The sequence below is a fragment of the Hoplias malabaricus genome, chromosome 15 (genome assembly GCF_029633855.1).
Source record: "Hoplias malabaricus isolate fHopMal1 chromosome 15, fHopMal1.hap1, whole genome shotgun sequence".
Lineage (NCBI taxonomy): Eukaryota > Metazoa > Chordata > Actinopteri > Characiformes > Erythrinidae > Hoplias > Hoplias malabaricus.
The window spans coordinates 23,578,974-23,599,090 of NC_089814.1; the positions used below are offsets into that span (position 1 = coordinate 23,578,974).

General features: G+C 53.9%; 20 non-coding genes across 20 annotated transcripts; 19 read left to right on the plus strand and 1 right to left on the minus strand.

Moving 5' to 3' along the window:
* The first annotated feature begins 3,622 nt into the window (after positions 1–3,622).
* On the plus strand, positions 3,623–3,695 carry trnav-aac (transfer RNA valine (anticodon AAC)). The gene has a single exon. It is a non-coding gene; the product is annotated as a tRNA-Val (tRNA).
* Positions 3,696–3,812: 117 nt separating this feature from the next.
* On the plus strand, positions 3,813–3,886 carry trnai-aau (transfer RNA isoleucine (anticodon AAU)). Its single transcript has one exon. It is a non-coding gene; the product is annotated as a tRNA-Ile (tRNA).
* Positions 3,887–6,236: 2,350 nt separating this feature from the next.
* Positions 6,237–6,310, plus strand: trnai-aau (transfer RNA isoleucine (anticodon AAU)). Its single transcript has one exon. It is a non-coding gene; the product is annotated as a tRNA-Ile (tRNA).
* A 948-nt stretch (positions 6,311–7,258) lies between these two features.
* On the plus strand, positions 7,259–7,331 carry trnav-aac (transfer RNA valine (anticodon AAC)). Its single transcript has one exon. It is a non-coding gene; the product is annotated as a tRNA-Val (tRNA).
* A 117-nt stretch (positions 7,332–7,448) lies between these two features.
* On the plus strand, positions 7,449–7,522 carry trnai-aau (transfer RNA isoleucine (anticodon AAU)). Its single transcript has one exon. It is a non-coding gene; the product is annotated as a tRNA-Ile (tRNA).
* Positions 7,523–8,470: 948 nt separating this feature from the next.
* On the plus strand, positions 8,471–8,543 carry trnav-aac (transfer RNA valine (anticodon AAC)). Its single transcript has one exon. It is a non-coding gene; the product is annotated as a tRNA-Val (tRNA).
* Positions 8,544–8,660: 117 nt separating this feature from the next.
* trnai-aau (transfer RNA isoleucine (anticodon AAU)) lies at positions 8,661–8,734 on the plus strand. The gene has a single exon. It is a non-coding gene; the product is annotated as a tRNA-Ile (tRNA).
* A 948-nt stretch (positions 8,735–9,682) lies between these two features.
* On the plus strand, positions 9,683–9,755 carry trnav-aac (transfer RNA valine (anticodon AAC)). The gene has a single exon. It is a non-coding gene; the product is annotated as a tRNA-Val (tRNA).
* Positions 9,756–9,872: 117 nt separating this feature from the next.
* trnai-aau (transfer RNA isoleucine (anticodon AAU)) lies at positions 9,873–9,946 on the plus strand. The gene has a single exon. It is a non-coding gene; the product is annotated as a tRNA-Ile (tRNA).
* A 948-nt stretch (positions 9,947–10,894) lies between these two features.
* On the plus strand, positions 10,895–10,967 carry trnav-aac (transfer RNA valine (anticodon AAC)). Its single transcript has one exon. It is a non-coding gene; the product is annotated as a tRNA-Val (tRNA).
* Positions 10,968–12,106: 1,139 nt separating this feature from the next.
* Positions 12,107–12,179, plus strand: trnav-aac (transfer RNA valine (anticodon AAC)). Its single transcript has one exon. It is a non-coding gene; the product is annotated as a tRNA-Val (tRNA).
* A 117-nt stretch (positions 12,180–12,296) lies between these two features.
* On the plus strand, positions 12,297–12,370 carry trnai-aau (transfer RNA isoleucine (anticodon AAU)). Its single transcript has one exon. It is a non-coding gene; the product is annotated as a tRNA-Ile (tRNA).
* Positions 12,371–13,318: 948 nt separating this feature from the next.
* Positions 13,319–13,391, plus strand: trnav-aac (transfer RNA valine (anticodon AAC)). Its single transcript has one exon. It is a non-coding gene; the product is annotated as a tRNA-Val (tRNA).
* A 117-nt stretch (positions 13,392–13,508) lies between these two features.
* trnai-aau (transfer RNA isoleucine (anticodon AAU)) lies at positions 13,509–13,582 on the plus strand. Its single transcript has one exon. It is a non-coding gene; the product is annotated as a tRNA-Ile (tRNA).
* Positions 13,583–13,663: 81 nt separating this feature from the next.
* trnad-auc (transfer RNA aspartic acid (anticodon AUC)) lies at positions 13,664–13,736 on the minus strand. The gene has a single exon. It is a non-coding gene; the product is annotated as a tRNA-Asp (tRNA).
* A 984-nt stretch (positions 13,737–14,720) lies between these two features.
* Positions 14,721–14,794, plus strand: trnai-aau (transfer RNA isoleucine (anticodon AAU)). The gene has a single exon. It is a non-coding gene; the product is annotated as a tRNA-Ile (tRNA).
* A 948-nt stretch (positions 14,795–15,742) lies between these two features.
* trnav-aac (transfer RNA valine (anticodon AAC)) lies at positions 15,743–15,815 on the plus strand. Its single transcript has one exon. It is a non-coding gene; the product is annotated as a tRNA-Val (tRNA).
* A 1,329-nt stretch (positions 15,816–17,144) lies between these two features.
* On the plus strand, positions 17,145–17,218 carry trnai-aau (transfer RNA isoleucine (anticodon AAU)). The gene has a single exon. It is a non-coding gene; the product is annotated as a tRNA-Ile (tRNA).
* A 948-nt stretch (positions 17,219–18,166) lies between these two features.
* On the plus strand, positions 18,167–18,239 carry trnav-aac (transfer RNA valine (anticodon AAC)). Its single transcript has one exon. It is a non-coding gene; the product is annotated as a tRNA-Val (tRNA).
* A 1,329-nt stretch (positions 18,240–19,568) lies between these two features.
* On the plus strand, positions 19,569–19,642 carry trnai-aau (transfer RNA isoleucine (anticodon AAU)). Its single transcript has one exon. It is a non-coding gene; the product is annotated as a tRNA-Ile (tRNA).
* The last annotated feature ends 475 nt before the right edge of the window (positions 19,643–20,117 follow it).

Here is a 20,117-nt window from a genome sequence, read left to right on the forward strand (position 1 = left end):
GTGGTTATCACGTTCGCCTAACACGCGAAAGGTCCCCGGTTCGAAACCGGGCAGAAGTACGAGAGCTCCTCTTCTGTTTTTCACGGCCCGAGAGAAACATTTTTCTTGCATGTACATCGATCGTCGTCACTGGGAGCTCCTTTGTCGTTCCTGCTTGACGGGCGTTCGGTCCCCGAGGCCGGTTAGCTCAGTTGGTTAGAGCGTGGTGCTAATAACGCCAAGGTCGCGGGTTCGATCCCCGTAAGGGCCAAAACAGCTTTTTCACGTTAACCCAGCAAGCGCCGTGGCCTCTGTCAGTCTCTTTGCGTGGACCTTGGATAAAAGCTCTTGCTGGAGAATGCGGGCATCGATCCCGCTACCTCTCGCATGCTAAGCGAGCGCTCTACCATTTGAGCTAATTCCCCTTTTCTTTTGCTGCGCTCGTATCATTTGATGCCAAAGACATACCCGTCTCCAAAGCCCAGGGACTTCTTGGCTCACATGGTACAGGGCTAACGACACAGAGCATGGTCGGCGTACGCGCCAGCTGGCACGCGCAAGCGCAAGGCCTTGGACGATGGATAGCTCATCCGGACGAGGCGCAGCTGAATGCTTTAAAGGTCCATGGCTCAATCAAGATGCCTTAAAGTGCGGTCATAGGCAACGTCTCTGTGCCCTTCAGGGCTGCTTAAGTTGAAGTGATCTTACTGAGTGCGCTGTTCCATGTTGGGACCAGGAGGGGCGATGTAGCTCACCACCCTCTGAACTTCAGTTGCTACCACAGACAAGCCCATGCACAGCTTAGACTCAAGCTAAAAGTCCAGCAGCGTATGACACAGGCCATCAAGCCATTTTCATTAGTTTCGTGGGGAGCAGATCTGCCTTTCACGTGGGAAGTCGGTCTCTTCTGCCCTAACGAGGGGGGAGCTTCTGGACAAAGTCCATGCGGTCGGATTGGAAAACTGCCCTGCGATTGTGACTGCTGTCGGAGTAATGTGTTCAGCGCCTCGCTGGAAAATCAAAGAAAGGGCCACTGCGCCACGGGCAAAGTAGCTGATTTCGGTACGGCCAAGTCTCCAAGACGCAGGGTCCTGGCTCACGGTAAAGTGCAGGTGTATTTCACCATGTAAAGAATTGATCAGTACGTCAGTCCAAAGTCAAGCTGTACTGGTCCCATGTGGCCTGTGGAATCTCAAGGTGGCCTCGAGGAGTGTAGCTGGTTTCTGTAGTGTAGTGGTTATCACGTTCGCCTAACACGCGAAAGGTCCCCAGTTCGAAACCGGGCAGAAGTACGAGAGCTCCTCTTCTGTTTTTCACGGCCCGAGAGAAACATTTTTCTTGCATGTACATCGATCGTCGTCACTGGGAGCTCCTTTGTCGTTCCTGCTTGACGGGCGTTCGGTCCCCGAGGCCGGTTAGCTCAGTTGGTTAGAGCGTGGTGCTAATAACGCCAAGGTCGCGGGTTCGATCCCCGTAAGGGCCAAAACAGCTTTTTCACGTTAACCCAGCAAGCGCCGTGGCCTCTGTCAGTCTCTTTGCGTGGACCTTGGATAAAAGCTCTTGCTGGAGAATGCGGGCATCGATCCCGCTACCTCTCGCATGCTAAGCGAGCGCTCTACCATTTGAGCTAATTCCCCTTTTCTTTTGCTGCGCTCGTATCATTTGATGCCAAAGACATACCCGTCTCCAAAGCCCAGGGACTTCTTGGCTCACATGGTACAGGGCTAACGACACAGAGCATGGTCGGCGTACGCGCCAGCTGGCACGCGCAAGCGCAAGGCCTTGGACGATGGATAGCTCATCCGGACGAGGCGCAGCTGAATGCTTTAAAGGTCCATGGCTCAATCAAGATGCCTTAAAGTGCGGTCATAGGCAACGTCTCTGTGCCCTTCAGGGCTGCTTAAGTTGAAGTGATCTTACTGAGTGCGCTGTTCCATGTTGGGACCAGGAGGGGCGATGTAGCTCACCACCCTCTGAACTTCAGTTGCTACCACAGACAAGCCCATGCACAGCTTAGACTCAAGCTAAAAGTCCAGCAGCGTATGACACAGGCCATCAAGCCATTTTCATTAGTTTCGTGGGGAGCAGATCTGCCTTTCACGTGGGAAGTCGGTCTCTTCTGCCCTAACGAGGGGGGAGCTTCTGGACAAAGTCCATGCGGTCGGATTGGAAAACTGCCCTGCGATTGTGACTGCTGTCGGAGTAATGTGTTCAGCGCCTCGCTGGAAAATCAAAGAAAGGGCCACTGCGCCACGGGCAAAGTAGCTGATTTCGGTACGGCCAAGTCTCCAAGACGCAGGGTCCTGGCTCACGGTAAAGTGCAGGTGTATTTCACCATGTAAAGAATTGATCAGTACGTCAGTCCAAAGTCAAGCTGTACTGGTCCCATGTGGCCTGTGGAATCTCAAGGTGGCCTCGAGGAGTGTAGCTGGTTTCTGTAGTGTAGTGGTTATCACGTTCGCCTAACACGCGAAAGGTCCCCGGTTCGAAACCGGGCAGAAGTACGAGAGCTCCTCTTCTGTTTTTCACGGCCCGAGAGAAACATTTTTCTTGCATGTACATCGATCGTCGTCACTGGGAGCTCCTTTGTCGTTCCTGCTTGACGGGCGTTCGGTCCCCGAGGCCGGTTAGCTCAGTTGGTTAGAGCGTGGTGCTAATAACGCCAAGGTCGCGGGTTCGATCCCCGTAAGGGCCAAAACAGCTTTTTCACGTTAACCCAGCAAGCGCCGTGGCCTCTGTCAGTCTCTTTGCGTGGACCTTGGATAAAAGCTCTTGCTGGAGAATGCGGGCATCGATCCCGCTACCTCTCGCATGCTAAGCGAGCGCTCTACCATTTGAGCTAATTCCCCTTTTCCTTTGCTGCGCTCGTATCATTTGATGCCAAAGACATACCCGTCTCCAAAGCCCAGGGACTTCTTGGCTCACATGGTACAGGGCTAACGACACAGAGCATGGTCGGCGTACGCGCCAGCTGGCACGCGCAAGCGCAAGGCCTTGGACGATGGATAGCTCATCCGGACGAGGCGCAGCTGAATGCTTTAAAGGTCCATGGCTCAATCAAGATGCCTTAAAGTGCGGTCATAGGCAACGTCTCTGTGCCCTTCAGGGCTGCTTAAGTTGAAGTGATCTTACTGAGTGCGCTGTTCCATGTTGGGACCAGGAGGGGCGATGTAGCTCACCACCCTCTGAACTTCAGTTGCTACCACAGACAAGCCCATGCACAGCTTAGACTCAAGCTAAAAGTCCAGCAGCGTATGACACAGGCCATCAAGCCATTTTCATTAGTTTCGTGGGGAGCAGATCTGCCTTTCACGTGGGAAGTCGGTCTCCTCTGCCCTAACGAGGGGGGAGCTTCTGGACAAAGTCCATGCGGTCGGATTGGAAAACTGCCCTGCGATTGTGACTGCTGTCGGAGTAATGTGTTCAGCGCCTCGCTGGAAAATCAAAGAAAGGGCCACTGCGCCACGGGCAAAGTGGCTGATTTCGGTACGGCCAAGTCTCCAAGACGCAGGGTCCTGGCTCACGGTAAAGTGCAGGTGTATTTCACCATGTAAAGAATTGATCAGTACGTCAGTCCAAAGTCAAGCTGTACTGGTCCCATGTGGCCTGTGGAATCTCAAGGTGGCCTCGAGGAGTGTAGCTGGTTTCTGTAGTGTAGTGGTTATCACGTTCGCCTAACACGCGAAAGGTCCCCGGTTCGAAACCGGGCAGAAACACGAGAGCTCCTCTTCTGTTTTTCACGGCCCGAGAGAAACATTTTTCTTGCATGTACATCGATCGTCGTCACTGGGAGCTCCTTTCTCGTTCCTGCTTGATGGGCGCTCGGTCCCCGAGGCCGGTTAGCTCAGTTGGTTAGAGCGTGGTGCTAATAACGCCAAGGTCGCGGGTTCGATCCCCGTACGGGCCAAAACAGCTTTTTCACGTTAACCCAGCAAGCGCCGTGGCCTCTGTCAGTCTCTTTGCGTGGACCTTGGATAAAAGCTCTTGCTGGAGAATGCGGGCATCGATCCCGCTACCTCTCGCATGCTAAGCGAGCGCTCTACCATTTGAGCTAATTCCCCTTTTCCTTTGCTGCGCTCGTATCATTTGATGCCAAAGACATACCCGTCTCCAAAGCCCAGGGACTTCTTGGCTCACATGGTACAGGGCTAACGACACAGAGCATGGTCGGCGTACGCGCCAGCTGGCACGCGCAAGCGCAAGGCCTTGGACGATGGATAGCTCATCCGGACGAGGCGCAGCTGAATGCTTTAAAGGTCCATGGCTCAATCAAGATGCCTTAAAGTGCGGTCATAGGCAACGTCTCTGTGCCCTTCAGGGCTGCTTAAGTTGAAGTGATCTTACTGAGTGCGCTGTTCCATGTTGGGACCAGGAGGGGCGATGTAGCTCACCACCCTCTGAACTTCAGTTGCTACCACAGACAAGCCCATGCACAGCTTAGACTCAAGCTAAAAGTCCAGCAGCGTATGACACAGGCCATCAAGCCATTTTCATTAGTTTCGTGGGGAGCAGATCTGCCTTTCACGTGGGAAGTCGGTCTCTTCTGCCCTAACGAGGGGGGAGCTTCTGGACAAAGTCCATGCGGTCGGATTGGAAAACTGCCCTGCGATTGTGACTGCTGTCGGAGTAATGTGTTCAGCGCCTCGCTGGAAAATCAAAGAAAGGGCCACTGCGCCACGGGCAAAGTGGCTGATTTCGGTACGGCCAAGTCTCCAAGACGCAGGGTCCTGGCTCACGGTAAAGTGCAGGTGTATTTCACCATGTAAAGAATTGATCAGTACGTCAGTCCAAAGTCAAGCTGTACTGGTCCCATGTGGCCTGTGGAATCTCAAGGTGGCCTCGAGGAGTGTAGCTGGTTTCTGTAGTGTAGTGGTTATCACGTTTGCTTAACACGCGAAAGGTCCCCGGTTCGAAACCGGGCAGAAGTACGAGAGCTCCTCTTCTGTTTTTCACGGCCCGAGAGAAACATTTTTCTTGCATGTACATCGATCGTCGTCACTGGGAGCTCCTTTGTCGTTCCTGCTTGACGGGCGTTTGGTCCCCGAGGCCGGTTAGCTCAGTTGGTTAGAGCGTGGTGCTAATAACGCCAAGGTCGCGGGTTCGATCCCCGTAAGGGCCAAAACAGCTTTTTCACGTTAACCCAGCAAGCGCCGTGGCCTCTGTCAGTCTCTTTGCGTGGACCTTGGATAAAAGCTCTTGCTGGAGAATGCGGGCATCGATCCCGCTACCTCTCGCATGCTAAGCGAGCGCTCTACCATTTGAGCTAATTCCCCTTTTCTTTTGCTGCGCTCGTATCATTTGATGCCAAAGACATACCCGTCTCCAAAGCCCAGGGACTTCTTGGCTCACATGGTACAGGGCTAACGACACAGAGCATGGTCGGCGTACGCGCCAGCTGGCACGCGCAAGCGCAAGGCCTTGGACGATGGATAGCTCATCCGGACGAGGCGCAGCTGAATGCTTTAAAGGTCCATGGCTCAATCAAGATGCCTTAAAGTGCGGTCATAGGCAACGTCTCTGTGCCCTTCAGGGCTGCTTAAGTTGAAGTGATCTTACTGAGTGCGCTGTTCCATGTTGGGACCAGGAGGGGCGATGTAGCTCACCACCCTCTGAACTTCAGTTGCTACCACAGACAAGCCCATGCACAGCTTAGACTCAAGCTAAAAGTCCAGCAGCGTATGACACAGGCCATCAAGCCATTTTCATTAGTTTCGTGGGGAGCAGATCTGCCTTTCACGTGGGAAGTCGGTCTCTTCTGCCCTAACGAGGGGGGAGCTTCTGGACAAAGTCCATGCGGTCGGATTGGAAAACTGCCCTGCGATTGTGACTGCTGTCGGAGTAATGTGTTCAGCGCCTCGCTGGAAAATCAAAGAAAGGGCCACTGCGCCACGGGCAAAGTGGCTGATTTCGGTACGGCCAAGTCTCCAAGACGCAGGGTCCTGGCTCACGGTAAAGTGCAGGTGTATTTCACCATGTAAAGAATTGATCAGTACGTCAGTCCAAAGTCAAGCTGTACTGGTCCCATGTGGCCTGTGGAATCTCAAGGTGGCCTCGAGGAGTGTAGCTGGTTTCTGTAGTGTAGTGGTTATCACGTTCGCCTAACACGCGAAAGGTCCCCGGTTCGAAACCGGGCAGAAGTACGAGAGCTCCTCTTCTGTTTTTCACGGCCCGAGAGAAACATTTTTCTTGCATGTACATCGATCGTCGTCACTGGGAGCTCCTTTGTCGTTCCTGCTTGACGGGCGCTCGGTCCCCGAGGCCGGTTAGCTCAGTTGGTTAGAGCGTGGTGCTAATAACGCCAAGGTCGCGGGTTCGATCCCCGTACGGGCCAAAACAGCTTTTTCACGTTAACCCAGCAAGCGCCGTGGCCTCTGTCAGTCTCTTTGCGTGGACCTTGGATAAAAGCTCTTGCTGGAGAATGCGGGCATCGATCCCGCTACCTCTCGCATGCTAAGCGAGCGCTCTACCATTTGAGCTAATTCCCCTTTTCCTTTGCTGCGCTCGTATCGTTTGATGCCAAAGACATACCCGTCTCCAAAGCCCAGGGACTTCTTGGCTCACATGGTACAGGGCTAACGACACAGAGCATGGTCGGCGTACGCGCCAGCTGGCACGCGCAAGCGCAAGGCCTTGGACGATGGATAGCTCATCCGGACGAGGCGCAGCTGAATGCTTTAAAGGTCCATGGCTCAATCAAGATGCCTTAAAGTGCGGTCATAGGCAACGTCTCTGTGCCCTTCAGGGCTGCTTAAGTTGAAGTGATCTTACTGAGTGCGCTGTTCCATGTTGGGACCAGGAGGGGCGATGTAGCTCACCACCCTCTGAACTTCAGTTGCTACCACAGACAAGCCCATGCACAGCTTAGACTCAAGCTAAAAGTCCAGCAGCGTATGACACAGGCCATCAAGCCATTTTCATTAGTTTCGTGGGGAGCAGATCTGCCTTTCACGTGGGAAGTCGGTCTCCTCTGCCCTAACGAGGGGGGAGCTTCTGGACAAAGTCCATGCGGTCGGATTGGAAAACTGCCCTGCGATTGTGACTGCTGTCGGAGTAATGTGTTCAGCGCCTCGCTGGAAAATCAAAGAAAGGGCCACTGCGCCACGGGCAAAGTGGCTGATTTCGGTACGGCCAAGTCTCCAAGACGCAGGGTCCTGGCTCACGGTAAAGTGCAGGTGTATTTCACCATGTAAAGAATTGATCAGTACGTCAGTCCAAAGTCAAGCTGTACTGGTCCCATGTGGCCTGTGGAATCTCAAGGTGGCCTCGAGGAGTGTAGCTGGTTTCTGTAGTGTAGTGGTTATCACGTTCGCCTAACACGCGAAAGGTCCCCGGTTCGAAACCGGGCAGAAACACGAGAGCTCCTCTTCTGTTTTTCACGGCCCGAGAGAAACATTTTTCTTGCATGTACATCGATCGTCGTCACTGGGAGCTCCTTTGTCGTTCCTGCTTGACGGGCGCTCGGTCCCCTAGGCCGGTTAGCTCAGTTGGTTAGAGCGTGGTGCTAATAACGCCAAGGTCGCGGGTTCGATCCCCGTACGGGCCAAAACAGCTTTTTCACGTTAACCCAGCAAGCGCCGTGGCCTCTGTCAGTCTCTTTGCGTGGACCTTGGATAAAAGCTCTTGCTGGAGAATGCGGGCATCGATCCCGCTACCTCTCGCATGCTAAGCGAGCGCTCTACCATTTGAGCTAATTCCCCTTTTCCTTTGCTGCGCTCGTATCATTTGATGCCAAAGACATACCCGTCTCCAAAGCCCAGGGACTTCTTGGCTCACATGGTACAGGGCTAACGACACAGAGCATGGTCGGCGTACGCGCCAGCTGGCACGCGCAAGCGCAAGGCCTTGGACGATGGATAGCTCATCCGGACGAGGCGCAGCTGAATGCTTTAAAGGTCCATGGCTCAATCAAGATGCCTTAAAGTGCGGTCATAGGCAACGTCTCTGTGCCCTTCAGGGCTGCTTAAGTTGAAGTGATCTTACTGAGTGCGCTGTTCCATGTTGGGACCAGGAGGGGCGATGTAGCTCACCACCCTCTGAACTTCAGTTGCTACCACAGACAAGCCCATGCACAGCTTAGACTCAAGCTAAAAGTCCAGCAGCGTATGACACAGGCCATCAAGCCATTTTCATTAGTTTCGTGGGGAGCAGATCTGCCTTTCACGTGGGAAGTCGGTCTCCTCTGCCCTAACGAGGGGGGAGCTTCTGGACAAAGTCCATGCGGTCGGATTGGAAAACTGCCCTGCGATTGTGACTGCTGTCGGAGTAATGTGTTCAGCGCCTCGCTGGAAAATCAAAGAAAGGGCCACTGCGCCACGGGCAAAGTGGCTGATTTCGGTACGGCCAAGTCTCCAAGACGCAGGGTCCTGGCTCACGGTAAAGTGCAGGTGTATTTCACCATGTAAAGAATTGATCAGTACGTCAGTCCAAAGTCAAGCTGTACTGGTCCCATGTGGCCTGTGGAATCTCAAGGTGGCCTCGAGGAGTGTAGCTGGTTTCTGTAGTGTAGTGGTTATCACGTTCGCCTAACACGCGAAAGGTCCCCGGTTCGAAACCGGGCAGAAACACGAGAGCTCCTCTTCTGTTTTTCACGGCCCGAGAGAAACATTTTTCTTGCATGTACATCGATCGTCGTCACTGGGAGCTCCTTTGTCGTTCCTGCTTGACGGGCGCTCGGTCCCCGAGGCCGGTTAGCTCAGTTGGTTAGAGCGTGGTGCTAATAACGCCAAGGTCGCGGGTTCGATCCCCGTACGGGCCAAAACAGCTTTTTCACGTTAACCCAGCAAGCGCCGTGGCCTCTGTCAGTCTCTTTGCGTGGACCTTGGATAAAAGCTCTTGCTGGAGAATGCGGGCATCGATCCCGCTACCTCTCGCATGCTAAGCGAGCGCTCTACCATTTGAGCTAATTCCCCTTTTCCTTTGCTGCGCTCGTATCGTTTGATGCCAAAGACATACCCGTCTCCAAAGCCCAGGGACTTCTTGGCTCACATGGTACAGGGCTAACGACACAGAGCATGGTCGGCGTACGCGCCAGCTGGCACGCGCAAGCGCAAGGCCTTGGACGATGGATAGCTCATCCGGACGAGGCGCAGCTGAATGCTTTAAAGGTCCATGGCTCAATCAAGATGCCTTAAAGTGCGGTCATAGGCAACGTCTCTGTGCCCTTCAGGGCTGCTTAAGTTGAAGTGATCTTACTGAGTGCGCTGTTCCATGTTGGGACCAGGAGGGGCGATGTAGCTCACCACCCTCTGAACTTCAGTTGCTACCACAGACAAGCCCATGCACAGCTTAGACTCAAGCTAAAAGTCCAGCAGCGTATGACACAGGCCATCAAGCCATTTTCATTAGTTTCGTGGGGAGCAGATCTGCCTTTCACGTGGGAAGTCGGTCTCCTCTGCCCTAACGAGGGGGGAGCTTCTGGACAAAGTCCATGCGGTCGGATTGGAAAACTGCCCTGCGATTGTGACTGCTGTCGGAGTAATGTGTTCAGCGCCTCGCTGGAAAATCAAAGAAAGGGCCACTGCGCCACGGGCAAAGTGGCTGATTTCGGTACGGCCAAGTCTCCAAGACGCAGGGTCCTGGCTCACGGTAAAGTGCAGGTGTATTTCACCATGTAAAGAATTGATCAGTACGTCAGTCCAAAGTCAAGCTGTACTGGTCCCATGTGGCCTGTGGAATCTCAAGGTGGCCTCGAGGAGTGTAGCTGGTTTCTGTAGTGTAGTGGTTATCACGTTCGCCTAACACGCGAAAGGTCCCCGGTTCGAAACCGGGCAGAAACACGAGAGCTCCTCTTCTGTTTTTCACGGCCCGAGAGAAACATTTTTCTTGCATGTACATCGATCGTCGTCACTGGGAGCTCCTTTGTCGTTCCTGCTTGACGGGCGCTCGGTCCCCTAGGCCGGTTAGCTCAGTTGGTTAGAGCGTGGTGCTAATAACGCCAAGGTCGCGGGTTCGATCCCCGTACGGGCCAAAACAGCTTTTTCACGTTAACCCAGCAAGCGCCGTGGCCTCTGTCAGTCTCTTTGCGTGGACCTTGGATAAAAGCTCTTGCTGGAGAATGCGGGCATCGATCCCGCTACCTCTCGCATGCTAAGCGAGCGCTCTACCATTTGAGCTAATTCCCCTTTTCCTTTGCTGCGCTCGTATCATTTGATGCCAAAGACATACCCGTCTCCAAAGCCCAGGGACTTCTTGGCTCACATGGTACAGGGCTAACGACACAGAGCATGGTCGGCGTACGCGCCAGCTGGCACGCGCAAGCGCAAGGCCTTGGACGATGGATAGCTCATCCGGACGAGGCGCAGCTGAATGCTTTAAAGGTCCATGGCTCAATCAAGATGCCTTAAAGTGCGGTCATAGGCAACGTCTCTGTGCCCTTCAGGGCTGCTTAAGTTGAAGTGATCTTACTGAGTGCGCTGTTCCATGTTGGGACCAGGAGGGGCGATGTAGCTCACCACCCTCTGAACTTCAGTTGCTACCACAGACAAGCCCATGCACAGCTTAGACTCAAGCTAAAAGTCCAGCAGCGTATGACACAGGCCATCAAGCCATTTTCATTAGTTTCGTGGGGAGCAGATCTGCCTTTCACGTGGGAAGTCGGTCTCCTCTGCCCTAACGAGGGGGGAGCTTCTGGACAAAGTCCATGCGGTCGGATTGGAAAACTGCCCTGCGATTGTGACTGCTGTCGGAGTAATGTGTTCAGCGCCTCGCTGGAAAATCAAAGAAAGGGCCACTGCGCCACGGGCAAAGTGGCTGATTTCGGTACGGCCAAGTCTCCAAGACGCAGGGTCCTGGCTCACGGTAAAGTGCAGGTGTATTTCACCATGTAAAGAATTGATCAGTACGTCAGTCCAAAGTCAAGCTGTACTGGTCCCATGTGGCCTGTGGAATCTCAAGGTGGCCTCGAGGAGTGTAGCTGGTTTCTGTAGTGTAGTGGTTATCACGTTCGCCTAACACGCGAAAGGTCCCCGGTTCGAAACCGGGCAGAAACACGAGAGCTCCTCTTCTGTTTTTCACGGCCCGAGAGAAACATTTTTCTTGCATGTACATCGATCGTCGTCACTGGGAGCTCCTTTGTCGTTCCTGCTTGACGGGCGCTCGGTCCCCGAGGCCGGTTAGCTCAGTTGGTTAGAGCGTGGTGCTAATAACGCCAAGGTCGTGGGTTCGATCCCCGTACGGGCCAAAACAGCTTTTTCACGTTAACCCAGCAAGCGCCGTGGCCTCTGTCAGTCTCTTTGCGTGGACCTTGGATAAAAGCTCTTGCTGGAGAATGCGGGCATCGATCCCGCTACCTCTCGCATGCTAAGCGAGCGCTCTACCATTTGAGCTAATTCCCCTTTTCCTTTGCTGCGCTCGTATCGTTTGATGCCAAAGACATACCCGTCTCCAAAGCCCAGGGACTTCTTGGCTCACATGGTACAGGGCTAACGACACAGAGCATGGTCGGCGTACGCGCCAGCTGGCACGCGCAAGCGCAAGGCCTTGGACGATGGATAGCTCATCCGGACGAGGCGCAGCTGAATGCTTTAAAGGTCCATGGCTCAATCAAGATGCCTTAAAGTGCGGTCATAGGCAACGTCTCTGTGCCCTTCAGGGCTGCTTAAGTTGAAGTGATCTTACTGAGTGCGCTGTTCCATGTTGGGACCAGGAGGGGCGATGTAGCTCACCACCCTCTGAACTTCAGTTGCTACCACAGACAAGCCCATGCACAGCTTAGACTCAAGCTAAAAGTCCAGCAGCGTATGACACAGGCCATCAAGCCATTTTCATTAGTTTCGTGGGGAGCAGATCTGCCTTTCACGTGGGAAGTCGGTCTCCTCTGCCCTAACGAGGGGGGAGCTTCTGGACAAAGTCCATGCGGTCGGATTGGAAAACTGCCCTGCGATTGTGACTGCTGTCGGAGTAATGTGTTCAGCGCCTCGCTGGAAAATCAAAGAAAGGGCCACTGCGCCACGGGCAAAGTGGCTGATTTCGGTACGGCCAAGTCTCCAAGACGCAGGGTCCTGGCTCACGGTAAAGTGCAGGTGTATTTCACCATGTAAAGAATTGATCAGTACGTCAGTCCAAAGTCAAGCTGTACTGGTCCCATGTGGCCTGTGGAATCTCAAGGTGGCCTCGAGGAGTGTAGCTGGTTTCTGTAGTGTAGTGGTTATCACGTTCGCCTAACACGCGAAAGGTCCCCGGTTCGAAACCGGGCAGAAACACGAGAGCTCCTCTTCTGTTTTTCACGGCCCGAGAGAAACATTTTTCTTGCATGTACATCGATCGTCGTCACTGGGAGCTCCTTTGTCGTTCCTGCTTGACGGGCGCTCGGTCCCCGAGGCCGGTTAGCTCAGTTGGTTAGAGCGTGGTGCTAATAACGCCAAGGTCGCGGGTTCGATCCCCGTACGGGCCAAAACAGCTTTTTCACGTTAACCCAGCAAGCGCCGTGGCCTCTGTCAGTCTCTTTGCGTGGACCTTGGATAAAAGCTCTTGCTGGAGAATGCGGGCATCGATCCCGCTACCTCTCGCATGCTAAGCGAGCGCTCTACCATTTGAGCTAATTCCCCTTTTCCTTTGCTGCGCTCGTATCATTTGATGCCAAAGACATACCCGTCTCCAAAGCCCAGGGACTTCTTGGCTCACATGGTACAGGGCTAACGACACAGAGCATGGTCGGCGTACGCGCCAGCTGGCACGCGCAAGCGCAAGGCCTTGGACGATGGATAGCTCATCCGGACGAGGCGCAGCTGAATGCTTTAAAGGTCCATGGCTCAATCAAGATGCCTTAAAGTGCGGTCATAGGCAACGTCTCTGTGCCCTTCAGGGCTGCTTAAGTTGAAGTGATCTTACTGAGTGCGCTGTTCCATGTTGGGACCAGGAGGGGCGATGTAGCTCACCACCCTCTGAACTTTAGTTGCTACCACAGACAAGCCCATGCACAGCTTAGACTCAAGCTAAAAGTCCAGCAGCGTATGACACAGGCCATCAAGCCATTTTCATTAGTTTCGTGGGGAGCAGATCTGCCTTTCACGTGGGAAGTCGGTCTCCTCTGCCCTAACGAGGGGGGAGCTTCTGGACAAAGTCCATGCGGTCGGATTGGAAAACTGCCCTGCGATTGTGACTGCTGTCGGAGTAATGTGTTCAGCGCCTCGCTGGAAAATCAAAGAAAGGGCCACTGCGCCACGGGCAAAGTGGCTGATTTCGGTACGGCCAAGTCTCCAAGACGCAGGGTCCTGGCTCACGGTAAAGTGCAGGTGTATTTCACCATGTAAAGAATTGATCAGTACGTCAGTCCAAAGTCAAGCTGTACTGGTCCCATGTGGCCTGTGGAATCTCAAGGTGGCCTCGAGGAGTGTAGCTGGTTTCTGTAGTGTAGTGGTTATCACGTTCGCCTAACACGCGAAAGGTCCCCGGTTCGAAACCGGGCAGAAACACGAGAGCTCCTCTTCTGTTTTTCACGGCCCGAGAGAAACATTTTTCTTGCATGTACATCGATCGTCGTCACTGGGAGCTCCTTTGTCGTTCCTGCTTGACGGGCGCTCGGTCCCCGAGGCCGGTTAGCTCAGTTGGTTAGAGCGTGGTGCTAATAACGCCAAGGTCGCGGGTTCGATCCCCGTACGGGCCAAAACAGCTTTTTCACGTTAACCCAGCAAGCGCCGTGGCCTCTGTCAGTCTCTTTGCGTGGACCTTGGATAAAAGCTCTTGCTGGAGAATGCGGGCATCGATCCCGCTACCTCTCGCATGATAAGCGAGCGCTCTACCATTTGAGCTAATTCCCCTTTTCCTTTGCTGCGCTCGTATCATTTGATGCCAAAGACATACCCGTCTCCAAAGCCCAGGGACTTCTTGGCTCACATGGTACAGGGCTAACGACACAGAGCATGGTCGGCGTACGCGCCAGCTGGCACGCGCAAGCGCAAGGCCTTGGACGATGGATAGCTCATCCGGACGAGGCGCAGCTGAATGCTTTAAAGGTCCATGGCTCAATCAAGATGCCTTAAAGTGCGGTCATAGGCAACGTCTCTGTGCCCTTCAGGGCTGCTTAAGTTGAAGTGATCTTACTGAGTGCGCTGTTCCATGTTGGGACCAGGAGGGGCGATGTAGCTCACCACCCTCTGAACTTCAGTTGCTACCACAGACAAGCCCATGCACAGCTTAGACTCAAGCTAAAAGTCCAGCAGCGTATGACACAGGCCATCAAGCCATTTTCATTAGTTTCGTGGGGAGCAGATCTGCCTTTCACGTGGGAAGTCGGTCTCTTCTGCCCTAACGAGGGGGGAGCTTCTGGACAAAGTCCATGCGGTCGGATTGGAAAACTGCCCTGCGATTGTGACTGCTGTCGGAGTAATGTGTTCAGCGCCTCGCTGGAAAATCAAAGAAAGGGCCACTGCGCCACGGGCAAAGTGGCTGATTTCGGTACGGCCAAGTCTCCAAGACGCAGGGTCCTGGCTCACGGTAAAGTGCAGGTGTATTTCACCATGTAAAGAATTGATCAGTACGTCAGTCCAAAGTCAAGCTGTACTGGTCCCATGTGGCCTGTGGAATCTCAAGGTGGCCTCGAGGAGTGTAGCTGGTTTCTGTAGTGTAGTGGTTATCACGTTCGCCTAACACGCGAAAGGTCCCCGGTTCGAAACCGGGCAGAAGTATGAGAGCTCCTCTTCTGTTTTTCACGGCCCGAGAGAAACATTTTTCTTGCATGTACATCGATCGTCGTCACTGGGAGCTCCTTTGTCGTTCCTGCTTGACGGGCGCTCGGTCCCCGAGGCCGGTTAGCTCAGTTGGTTAGAGCGTGGTGCTAATAACGCCAAGGTCGCGGGTTCGATCCCCGTACGGGCCAAAACAGCTTTTTCACGTTAACCCAGCAAGCGCCGTGGCCTCTGTCAGTCTCTTTGCGTGGACCTTGGATAAAAGCTCTTGCTGGAGAATGCGGGCATCGATCCCGCTACCTCTCGCATGCTAAGCGAGCGCTCTACCATTTGAGCTAATTCCCCTTTTCCTTTGCTGCGCTCGTATCATTTGATGCCAAAGACATACCCGTCTCCAAAGCCCAGGGACTTCTTGGCTCACATGGTACAGGGCTAACGACACAGAGCATGGTCGGCGTACGCGCCAGCTGGCACGCGCAAGCGCAAGGCCTTGGACGATGGATAGCTCATCCGGACGAGGCGCAGCTGAATGCTTTAAAGGTCCATGGCTCAATCAAGATGCCTTAAAGTGCGGTCATAGGCAACGTCTCTGTGCCCTTCAGGGCTGCTTAAGTTGAAGTGATCTTACTGAGTGCGCTGTTCCATGTTGGGACCAGGAGGGGCGATGTAGCTCACCACCCTCTGAACTTCAGTTGCTACCACAGACAAGCCCATGCACAGCTTAGACTCAAGCTAAAAGTCCAGCAGCGTATGACACAGGCCATCAAGCCATTTTCATTAGTTTCGTGGGGAGCAGATCTGCCTTTCACGTGGGAAGTCGGTCTCCTCTGCCCTAACGAGGGGGGAGCTTCTGGACAAAGTCCATGCGGTCGGATTGGAAAACTGCCCTGCGATTGTGACTGCTGTCGGAGTAATGTGTTCAGCGCCTCGCTGGAAAATCAAAGAAAGGGCCACTGCGCCACGGGCAAAGTGGCTGATTTCGGTACGGCCAAGTCTCCAAGACGCAGGGTCCTGGCTCACGGTAAAGTGCAGGTGTATTTCACCATGTAAAGAATTGATCAGTACGTCAGTCCAAAGTCAAGCTGTACTGGTCCCATGTGGCCTGTGGAATCTCAAGGTGGCCTCAAGGAGTGTAGCTGGTTTCTGTAGTGTAGTGGTTATCACGTTCGCCTAACACGCGAAAGGTCCCCGGTTCGAAACCGGGCAGAAACACGAGAGCTCCTCTTCTGTTTTTCACGGCCCGAGAGAAACATTTTTCTTGCATGTACATCGATCGTCGTCACTGGGAGCTCCTTTGTCGTTCCTGCTTGACGGGCGCTCGGTCCCCGAGGCCGGTTAGCTCAGTTGGTTAGAGCGTGGTGCTAATAACGCCAAGGTCGCGGGTTCGATCCCCGTATGGGCCAAAACAGCTTTTTCACGTTAACCCAGCAAGCGCCGTGGCCTCTGTCAGTCTCTTTGCATGGACCTTGGATAAAAGCTCTTGCTGGAGAATGCGGGCATCGATCCCGCTACCTCTCGCATGCTAAGCGAGCGCTCTACCATTTGAGCTAATTCCCCTTTTCCTTTGCTGCGCTCGTATCATTTGATGCCAAAGACATACCCGTCTCCAAAGCCCAGGGACTTCTTGGCTCACATGGTACAGGGCTAACGACACAGAGCATGGTCGGCGTACGCGCCAGCTGGCACGCGCAAGCGCAAGGCCTTGGACGATGGATAGCTCATCCGGACGAGGCGCAGCTGAATGCTTTAAAGGTCCATGGCTCAATCAAGATGCCTTAAAGTGCGGTCATAGGCAACGTCTCTGTGCCCTTCAGGGCTGCTTAAGTTGAAGTGATCTTACTGAGTGCGCTGTTCCATGTTGGGACCAGGAGGGGCGATGTAGCTCACCACCCTCTGAACTTCAGTTGCTACCACAGACAAGCCCATGCACAGCTTAGACTCAAGCTAAAAGTCCAGCAGCGTATGACACAGGCCATCAAGCCATTTTCATTAGTTTCGTGGGGAGCAGATCTGCCTTTCACGTGGGAAGTCGGTCTCTTCTGCCCTAACGAGGGGGGAGCTTCTGGACAAAGTCCATGCGGTCGGATTGGAAAACTGCCCTGCGATTGTGACTGCTGTCGGAGTAATGTGTTCAGCGCCTCGCTGGAAAATCAAAGAAAGGGCCACTGCGCCACGGGCAAAGTGGCTGATTTCGGTACGGCCAAGTCTCCAAGACGCAGGGTCCTGGCTCACGGTAAAGTGCAGGTGTATTTCACCATGTAAAGAATTGATCAGTACGTCAGTCCAAAGTCAAGCTGTACTGGTCCCATGTGGCCTGTGGAATCTCAAGGTGGCCTCGAGGAGTGTAGCTGGTTTCTGTAGTGTAGTGGTTATCACGTTCGCCTAACACGCGAAAGGTCCCCGGTTCGAAACCGGGCAGAAGTATGAGAGCTCCTCTTCTGTTTTTCACGGCCCGAGAGAAACATTTTTCTTGCATGTACATCGATCGTCGTCACTGGGAGCTCCTTTGTCGTTCCTGCTTGACGGGCGCTCGGTCCCCGAGGCCGGTTAGCTCAGTTGGTTAGAGCGTGGTGCTAATAACGCCAAGGTCGCGGGTTCGATCCCCGTACGGGCCAAAACAGCTTTTTCACGTTAACCCAGCAAGCGCCGTGGCCTCTGTCAGTCTCTTTGCGTGGACCTTGGATAAAAGCTCTTGCTGGAGAATGCGGGCATCGATCCCGCTACCTCTCGCATGCTAAGCGAGCGCTCTACCATTTGAGCTAATTCCCCTTTTCCTTTGCTGCGCTCGTATCATTTGATGCCAAAGACATACCCGTCTCCAAAGCCCAGGGACTTCTTGGCTCACATGGTACAGGGCTAACGACACAGAGCATGGTCGGCGTACGCGCCAGCTGGCACGCGCAAGCGCAAGGCCTTGGACGATGGATAGCTCATCCGGACGAGGCGCAGCTGAATGCTTTAAAGGTCCATGGCTCAATCAAGATGCCTTAAAGTGCGGTCATAGGCAACGTCTCTGTGCCCTTCAGGGCTGCTTAAGTTGAAGTGATCTTACTGAGTGCGCTGTTCCATGTTGGGACCAGGAGGGGCGATGTAGCTCACCACCCTCTGAACTTCAGTTGCTACCACAGACAAGCCCATGCACAGCTTAGACTCAAGCTAAAAGTCCAGCAGCGTATGACACAGGCCATCAAGCCATTTTCATTAGTTTCGTGGGGAGCAGATCTGCCTTTCACGTGGGAAGTCGGTCTCCTCTGCCCTAACGAGGGGGGAGCTTCTGGACAAAGTCCATGCGGTCGGATTGGAAAACTGCCCTGCGATTGTGACTGCTGTCGGAGTAATGTGTTCAGCGCCTCGCTGGAAAATCAAAGAAAGGGCCACTGCGCCACGGGCAAAGTGGCTGATTTCGGTACGGCCAAGTCTCCAAGACGCAGGGTCCTGGCTCACGGTAAAGTGCAGGTGTATTTCACCATGTAAAGAATTGATCAGTACGTCAGTCCAAAGTCAAGCTGTACTGGTCCCATGTGGCCTGTGGAATCTCAAGGTGGCCTCAAGGAGTGTAGCTGGTTTCTGTAGTGTAGTGGTTATCACGTTCGCCTAACACGCGAAAGGTCCCCGGTTCGAAACCGGGCAGAAACACGAGAGCTCCTCTTCTGTTTTTCACGGCCCGAGAGAAACATTTTTCTTGCATGTACATCGATCGTCGTCACTGGGAGCTCCTTTGTCGTTCCTGCTTGACGGGCGCTCGGTCCCCGAGGCCGGTTAGCTCAGTTGGTTAGAGCGTGGTGCTAATAACGCCAAGGTCGCGGGTTCGATCCCCGTATGGGCCAAAACAGCTTTTTCACGTTAACCCAGCAAGCGCCGTGGCCTCTGTCAGTCTCTTTGCATGGACCTTGGATAAAAGCTCTTGCTGGAGAATGCGGGCATCGATCCCGCTACCTCTCGCATGCTAAGCGAGCGCTCTACCATTTGAGCTAATTCCCCTTTTCCTTTGCTGCGCTCGTATCATTTGATGCCAAAGACATACCCGTCTCCAAAGCCCAGGGACTTCTTGGCTCACATGGTACAGGGCTAACGACACAGAGCATGGTCGGCGTACGCGCCAGCTGGCACGCGCAAGCGCAAGGCCTTGGACGATGGATAGCTCATCCGGACGAGGCGCAGCTGAATGCTTTAAAGGTCCATGGCTCAATCAAGATGCCTTAAAGTGCGGTCATAGGCAACGTCTCTGTGCCCTTCAGGGCTGCTTAAGTTGAAGTGATCTTACTGAGTGCGCTGTTCCATGTTGGGACCAGGAGGGGCGATGTAGCTCACCACCCTCTGAACTTCAGTTGCTACCACAGACAAGCCCATGCACAGCTTAGACTCAAGCTAAAAGTCCAGCAGCGTATGACACAGGCCATCAAGCCATTTTCATTAGTTTCGTGGGGAGCAGATCTGCCTTTCACGTGGGAAGTCGGTCTCTTCTGCCCTAACGAGGGGGGAGCTTCTGGACAAAGTCCATGCGGTCGGATTGGAAAACTGCCCTGCGATTGTGACTGCTGTCGGAGTAATGTGTTCAGCGCCTCGCTGGAAAATCAAAGAAAGGGCCACTGCGCCACGGGCAAAGTGGCTGATTTCGGTACGGCCAAGTCTCCAAGACGCAGGGTCCTGGCTCACGGTAAAGTGCAGGTGTATTTCACCATGTAAAGAATTGATCAGTACGTCAGTCCAAAGTCAAGCTGTACTGGTCCCATGTGGCCTGTGGAATCTCAAGGTGGCCTCGAGGAGTGTAGCTGGTTTCTGTAGTGTAGTGGTTATCACGTTCGCCTAACACGCGAAAGGTCCCCGGTTCGAAACCGGGCAGAAGTATGAGAGCTCCTCTTCTGTTTTTCACGGCCCGAGAGAAACATTTTTCTTGCATGTACATCGATCGTCGTCACTGGGAGCTCCTTTGTCGTTCCTGCTTGACGGGCGCTCGGTCCCCGAGGCCGGTTAGCTCAGTTGGTTAGAGCGTGGTGCTAATAACGCCAAGGTCGCGGGTTCGATCCCCGTACGGGCCAAAACAGCTTTTTCACGTTAACCCAGCAAGCGCCGTGGCCTCTGTCAGTCTCTTTGCGTGGACCTTGGATAAAAGCTCTTGCTGGAGAATGCGGGCATCGATCCCGCTACCTCTCGCATGCTAAGCGAGCGCTCTACCATTTGAGCTAATTCCCCTTTTCCTTTGCTGCGCTCGTATCATTTGATGCCAAAGACATACCCGTCTCCAAAGCCCAGGGACTTCTTGGCTCACATGGTACAGGGCTAACGACACAGAGCATGGTCGGCGTACGCGCCAGCTGGCACGCGCAAGCGCAAGGCCTTGGACGATGGATAGCTCATCCGGACGAGGCGCAGCTGAATGCTTTAAAGGTCCATGGCTCAATCAAGATGCCTTAAAGTGCGGTCATAGGCAACGTCTCTGTGCCCTTCAGGGCTGCTTAAGTTGAAGTGATCTTACTGAGTGCGCTGTTCCATGTTGGGACCAGGAGGGGCGAT